The sequence below is a fragment of the Myotis yumanensis genome, unplaced genomic scaffold (assembly GCF_028538775.1).
Source record: "Myotis yumanensis isolate MYYU_CA2020_CCGP unplaced genomic scaffold, mMyoYum1.0.hap1 SCAF_8, whole genome shotgun sequence".
Lineage (NCBI taxonomy): Eukaryota > Metazoa > Chordata > Mammalia > Chiroptera > Vespertilionidae > Myotis > Myotis yumanensis.
Window position 1 is genome coordinate 74,519,094 of NW_027223759.1, and position 7,568 is coordinate 74,526,661.

General features: G+C 42.6%; 1 pseudogene; it reads right to left on the reverse strand.

Annotated features, from left to right (window-relative positions):
- Positions 1-7,122: 7,122 nt before the first annotated feature.
- LOC139015715 (guanine nucleotide-binding protein G(I)/G(S)/G(O) subunit gamma-5 pseudogene) lies at positions 7,123-7,323 on the reverse strand (annotated as a pseudogene).
- Positions 7,324-7,568: the final 245 nt, after the last annotated feature.

Consider the following 7,568-nt stretch of genomic DNA (forward strand, 5'->3'; position numbering starts at 1 on the left):
ATATCACTAAGGGCTTTAACGAAGACAGAACATCAAGAAAAAAGAAAAATGATTATATCTGATAATAGTTGTACAAAAAAAATAATCAACAAACATTTCTTGAGAAGCTATGCACATAAGTGCTGGACATCTAAACCTAAATAAAACATGTTTCCTGCCCTCAGGATTCCAGTCCCATGTAGGAGATAGCAAAGTTGATGGGCAGTTAAGGTACCACAACAGAAACTTAATAGAAACAGAAACAGAAATGATGATATAGTAACAGGAATAGATTGTGGAGACATGGAGGACAGAATATTTTAAAATTTTACAGAAAGATTGAAGGTTTTACAGAGAACCTTTCTACTATGTGCATTACCAAGTTCCTATGGCAAAAGCAGTTGGTGACTCATCTAACATGTTACATATTTTTCTTTCTAAAAGAACCCTCCTTATGTTCAATCATCAAACAGATTTCTGAAAAGACTAGAGGTCCGGTGCATGGATTTGTGCACTGGTGGGGTCCCTCATCCTGGCCTGAGCCCTCTCGCAATCAGGGACCCCTCAGGGGATGTCAGAGGCCCAGTGCACCAATTTGGCCCAATCCCTGCAGGCCAGGCCAAGGGACCCCACCCATGCAGGAATCTGTGCACCATGCCTCTAGTATGCATGTGAGATCTTTGATTAATCTCTTCCCGCCATCTCCCCTCCCCCGTTTCCTCTGAGATTCATCAGTCTGTTTCATGTTTCCATGCCTGTGCATTGAGCGTCTGCCCCCTGGTGGTCAGTATGCATCATGGCTACCTGTCAAATGGTCGAACGGTTGAACAGTCAAACTATCACTTAGGCTTTTATATATATAGATAGCTCAAGAGTCTAGACCAGGGGTGGGCAAACTTTTTGACTCGAGGGCCACAATGGGTTCTTAAACTGGACCGGAGGGCCGGAACAAAAGCATGGATGGAGTGTTTGTGTGAACTAATATAAATTCAAAGTAAACATCATTACATAAAAGGGTACGGTCTTTTTTTTTTTTTTTTTTTTTTAGTTTTATTCATTTCAAATGGGCTGGATCCGGCCTGCAGGCCGTAGTTTGCCCACGGCTGGTCTAGACCAAAGGATGAGCTAAGTTTGGCCTGACCAGTCATGGCCAACCCATTTCCCTTTGCCTATGATTGGTTGGGAAGTGGCCATGGGACCTATTTCTAGCCAATGAGACATAAGAGGAAATTGGCTGAGCAGCTTCTGGGAAATTTCTACCTGATTAACAAAAAACAAGAGGCACAAGACAAAAAGTCCTTGATCCACCACTTCTGCCTTTCTGCATTTGCACACTGTCCTACCTGTCCAACATTTTACATCTTTTCCTTCCTAACAGAATCTAGCCTTGTGGTTATGTAACATAACCACAAAAGGAAACATTGCTAGCCTGCTAGGTTGGCAGAAGGAAAAAAAGAGGACAAAAATATTGTCGAGCCACAGGGCCAGTCCTGGAACCACCATCTCCAGGCTTCCTATTACGTGAGATGATGAATTCCTGCACACAGTTTAAGCCACTACACCATACCCTACTGTTTTTAGCAGACACATTCAAACTCATAGAGTGCAATGATGAATGAAACCCTGTCCCAGACATTATGGAAACAAGTCTAGTCAAGGAACTTATAGTCTAGGGACATTTGGTCTGGGTTCTAAAGTATGAGCAGGAGTTTATCAGATAGGCTGATAAGGGGATGAAGCATAGCAGTCCACAGAAAACACACAGTGAAGAAAAGATAAATAGGTAGCAGATTATAAAGGGCTTGGATCATACTGGTGTTCAGGCTTTACCTTACAGTCAATAAAAGGCCAGGAGGGGTTTTAAGCAGAGGTTAATTTTATAGAACTCATGCTGCCTGAAGTATTAAAGCTGGACAGGCAAGAAGGGAGGCCAGAGGAAAGATGGAAGTTAATAGGCTGCCTAATGCTAATTTAAGACCTTCTTTCCAGACGCCTTTTTTCTTTGTTATAAGGTAAAGCTTAACTTTCCACATAGATTAATCCAACTTCTTCTGATTTGGCCTGTCACTTTTCCTGCACTCAGTGATCCCCAAGTGATATTAAATCACTTGTCATTTAAATTCTTCTCTCTGAATGTAATTTACTTGGCTTTAGCATCAACGATTACTCTAGGAAATTTTCTCTGCTTTGCAGGGTGAATGGCCCAAAACAAACAAACAAAACAAACAAACAAGAGAACACATCAAAACTAACCAAAGACACACAAAAAAAAAACTAGGAGCAATTCAAGCTTTAACTCTGTTTCTTCCAGCTTAGCAAAACAAATTAAGAATAACAACAGGACCGGGATGCAAAATCCAGAGGCTCTGGTGCTTCTGAGCTATGCAACTGAGGCAGCCATATGCCTTCTCATCACCATCTGCCCCACAGAATTGGAAATTCTCAAATTCTGTTATGCTAAGATGAGAATACTAATATTCACAAACACCTACTGCATGTCATGCACTGTACTATGTACTTTACATTTTGTTATTTGATTTGATCTTACTAGCAACCCTTTATGCACATTATTATACTCACTGCACAGATGAGAAAACTGAGACCCATGGATCCTGACAACCTTGCTGAAGATAGTAGCAGAGCCACCAACAGAACCCAGGCCTCAAAAACCACTATCTGTGTTGTTAATAACTTTTTCCCATCATATTCTAAACTTACATTAGTAAAAAGTTTTTGGAAAAACATAAAGAATCTTATCTTATATCTGCACCAAGAATTGTGATATTATGCTTTTTTTCATTTTCTCTTTATGTTTAGACATAAAACCATTTTATATATTTTATTACAGGAAAAGATTTTTTTCATAGTTGACATTGAATGCTTCATACAACTTTGCGTCGTGCTCTGTCTATTAAGTATCCTACGGAGCATTAAAATGCTTCATAAGTATTCTGTGGCCACATCACATTTTTTAAACTACTCCCCTATTATTAGGCATTTAGAGTGAATTTTTAAATTCACTGATGACACTGGTTAACAAAATTATACAGGTTTCAGATACGCAATTTCACAACACATCGTCTGTACACTGTGCGTGTGTTCACCACTCCATGTCAAGTCTCCATCCATCATTTATCGCCCCCATTCCCTCCTCCACTTCCCCCACCGCCCCTACCCCTAGCAATCAGCACACTGTTGTCCTTGTCCATGTGTTTTTTTTCGTTTTTTCTCAATTCCTTCACCCCCACCCCAAACTCCCTAAACAACCCCCCAACAGCTGTCAGCCTGCTCTCTATCTATGGGTCTGTCTCTATTTTACTTGTTAGTTCATTTTGCTCATTAGATTCCACATATGAGTAAAATCATACTTGTCTTTCTCCAACTGGCTGATTTCACTTAGCATAATGCTTTCCAGGTCCATCCATGCTGTCCCAAAAGGTAAGATTTCCTTTTCTTTTTACTGCCAAAGGAAGTATTCCATTGTGTAAACAGCTTTTTTTTTTTATCTACTCATCTATTGATGGACACTTGGGCTGCTTCCAAATCTTGGCTATAAAGTGGACTTTTATGAAGTTTTATTTTTTTAATATGAATGACATTGTGTTACACATTTTTTTATTAATTTTGGGAAGATTTGAAAAGGGTATGAAATATGTTCTGTGGTCCTGTTATATATTCCAAATATAATTTGGTATAAAAAAGTTTAAAATGACTATGGTTGTGGTGCCTGAGGCAGGCAGTGACGGGCAGCAGCCTCAGCAGCCCACCCAGCTGGGGGTGTAGAGTGTGGGGCATGCAGGGAGCTCAGTGTCGGTAGCCCCCAGGAGTCCCACCAAGTGTGAGTTCCCCTGCAGCCTGGAACCCTGCACAGAGGGACATGCAGTGTGGAGAACGGGAAGAAGTTTTTATATTGTGAACCACATAAGACAATTAAGAAATACTGGAAGAACTTTATATTAAGAGAGATGAATTCTACATTAAAAATCCACCTGCAGGGTGGATCCAAAATGGTGGTGGATTAGGTGAAAGCTATACTCACCTCCTCTCAGGACCAAACTGGAATTACAACTGAAGTAAAGAAAAAGCATCCTGAATAACCAACTGAAGACTAGCTGGAGACAAGCCTTATGATTAGAAGTTCCAGAGAGGCCACATTGAGACTGGGGGTGGGGGGAGGGGGGAGGTACAGAGGCACTCGAGAGCTGGCTGGGCATTCATGGGCAGCAGCTGAAGTTGTGGAGGAATACAGGGCCCCCTGAGAAGTACAGAGTCTAAAACCCAAGCCAGGCTTCCCAGCTCAAAAGATCAGAACTGAGAAAAGGTGCCCACATCTGGCTGTGAAAAGCAGCAGGGTTTCTATCCACCAGGGAGAGATGGCTAGAAATGTAGGTACCCTCTTAAAGAGCCAATGCACAAAATTTTGTTCACAGCCACTCGCCCTGGGGTCCAGTGGAAGGAAGCAGAGCAGACTGGAGCTGCATGAGGAGAGTTTGGGGTTGGTGGCTCTGGGGAGTGAGCTGCGAGAACAGCCGCCAGGATCCCTCTGCTGAGTCATTCCCCCAGACTGCAGAGGCCCTCATTCTCAGGCAGCGCATTCCCCTTCAGCAGCAGCAGCCCGCAGGGAAGCAATTACAATTATCCATTGTAATTCTTCTTGCCCCACCCTGTGGAGCTTACTCCCAGCTGAGGAGTACAGACCAAGGCTCTTTAAGTGACTGAGCCTAACAGACAGCCTGTAGGCAGAGGTGGATCTCTAGGTGGTTTGAGACTTTTGCTGACCTGCCCCTGGGCCTGGAGCTAGTAAAAGCAGACCTTGTTATGTAGCTTGGTCCTCTCCACAAGCATCCAGGCCCAACAGAGGGAGCCACAAGTTGTGGATCACTGATAACCCCAATTAGGTTGCCCAGGGCCAGTGACAGACAGGGTCTGGCATTGGCCTGCATCAGAGTCCTGCCCAGGAGGCCCAGAACCAACCCACCCAGTGGCCAGCTTCCGACAACAGGGCAGGATCCAATATGCTTCACAAGCAGCACAGCCACAGGGAAATAATCAGCAGGCACCAAACCCTATGAGGCGAATTCCCCTTCGTGTGATCAGCACCTGCACAGCAGCTTGCACACTGTGTTGGGGGTTGATTCTACACACAAATAGCAGTCAAGACTCAATTACAATAGGAAGACCCACATAGTGTGCAGAAGGGACAATCTTAGAGTACCCAGGTCAGGTTATCAGGGAATCTGCGCCACTGGGTGCCCCAGGTCACCTACTACATAAGGCCACCTTATCAAGGTGGGGAGTCATAGCGAATCTACCTAGTAGGTGGGGTGGGGGGAGGTGGGTGGAAGTGGAAGAGGGAATAGGGGGATAAATGGTGGTGGAAAAAAAGAAAAGAAGGAAAAGTAAAGCAACTCAGCCTCATAAGTACTCTATCACACATGTCTACTGCATGTAATCCTGCTGATATCATTTTTAAGATCTGTAAATATTATAGTAAAAAATATCTTTTTTATTTTTTATCTTTGATTCTTAAAGAGGTCAAACATGTTTTCCATGTTTATTACTTATTTTGATTTCTTCTTTGATGAACAGGCTGTCTACTTTTCTACTGTGACCTCAGTGCTTTACTTTTTGGTGGGTGCCATCTCCTTATATAATTGTCCCCTTTATCCACAGTTTCACTTTCCATGGTTTCAGTTACCACGGTCAGCTGTGTTTTGAAAAGATTAAATGGAAAATTCCAGAAGTAAATAATTCATATATTTTAAGCTGCATGCCATTCTGAGTAATGAAACCTCATGCTGCCCGGCTCTGTCCTGTCCAGGATGAGGATCATCCCTTCCTCCACTGTCTCCACTCTGTACAGCTTCCCCTCCCATTGGTTAGTCACTTAGCCATCTTGGTTCTCAGAGCAATGGTTGCCATATTGCAGTGCATGTGTTCAAGTCACCTTTATTTTACCTAATAACGACCGCAAAGCAATGCTAGTGAGGCTAGCAATTTGAATATGCCAAGGAGAAGCTATGTAAAGGGATGTCTTTAAGTAAAAATATAAAAGATCTTGACGTAATAAAAAAAAAAGAGAGAGAAAAAAATCATATGCCGAGGTTGGTAAGATCTATGGTAAACATAAACCTCTATTCAAGAAACTCTAAAGAAAGAAAAAGAAATTTGTGCTAGTGTTGTTGCCACACCTCCAACTGCAAGTCATGGCCACAGTGTATGGGGAGTGCTTAGTTAAGATGGAAAGGCATTAGTGAACAGAAGGCATATATATATGGTTCAGAACTATCCGAGGTTTTAGGCGTCCACTGAGGGTCTTGGAATGCACGTCCCATGGATAAGGGGGACTACTGTTTATCAATATCTTCAAACTATTATTTGTTATGTTTGTCAACTGAAGTCTCTTGCAAGGTGCCTGAGACAAGAATTTCTTGTATGTTTCCCTCTAATTCTAAAGAGTATAAACGTAATGTTGTGAACCTGACAAACAGGAGACTGTAGCCTATAAACTGACAAAATGGTTTTAAAAAATCAGTCAATCTGTCAAGGTTGCTCGGTTGGCCTGCACCATAGTGACCAGAGGCTGTGATGCAGGTGATTAAGTTTGATCACTGAGGATTCCAGGAATCTCCTGTGAGCCCCCAGGTGATCGCAATACCTATGGACTTTAATGACTCCAAGGAGTTTGGAGTCCACCTTCATAGCAGGCACCTGAACAGCTAGGTTACTGTCCCCTCACACTCCTGCCAAACTGGCCACAAATGATGTGATGACAATTTCTTTCCTTCTATCTGTAATACAGTTCACTGACTTGCACTAACTTTTGTGTTTCTGGGAGCCTCAACCTTAGTATCAGCAAGATGTTACCTGAATGCCATTCATTCTGTTATTTCTTTTTTTTTTTTTACTTTTTATACTAAGTATTTATTTGTATGCTGCCGCCAGTGTATATGAAATACTCTTTCTTATGAAGTAGAAATTCATGAAAATTCAGGGAGGTAGATGCTAAGGACAAAAGCAGAAGTTTGTAGAGTGTGGCACATGTCATAGGATAAGCTTTTCATACAGACTTCAGATTTAGCTCTCTTTGAATATTCACTGGTTCAAGAAAAGTGGTTTAGAACACCTTCAAAATTTCTTTTACTACAAAAAGGAACAAACTTTCTGGGGTCTGAAGGGATTGGTACTTGAAAATACTCCGGTAAGCAGGGGGTCATGTTGAGAATTCTGCAGACAGAATTGTTTCAGATCTGCAGCTGCCTGGGAAACTGGGTTGGGCCCGGCCTCCAGCTGGAGCTGTTGAACCACTTTCTTCATAGTGGTGATGCTGGAGGAACCAGACATGGTGCACACGAGGGCCGGGCAGATTGGTCGGTAGCGGGTCGTGAGGTGTGGGTCCACGGGGCCAGATGGCGGGGCAGCGACGCGAGGTCATTCTGTTCTTATTTATTCATTCAAACAAACATTTATTAAACATATGTTATTTGCCAGGCACTGTGGTGGGCACTGAAAGTAAAATAGTAATAAAAAATGAACAAAACCCCAACCTCATGGATTCCAGTGAGAAGAAGACATTAACCACATAAACA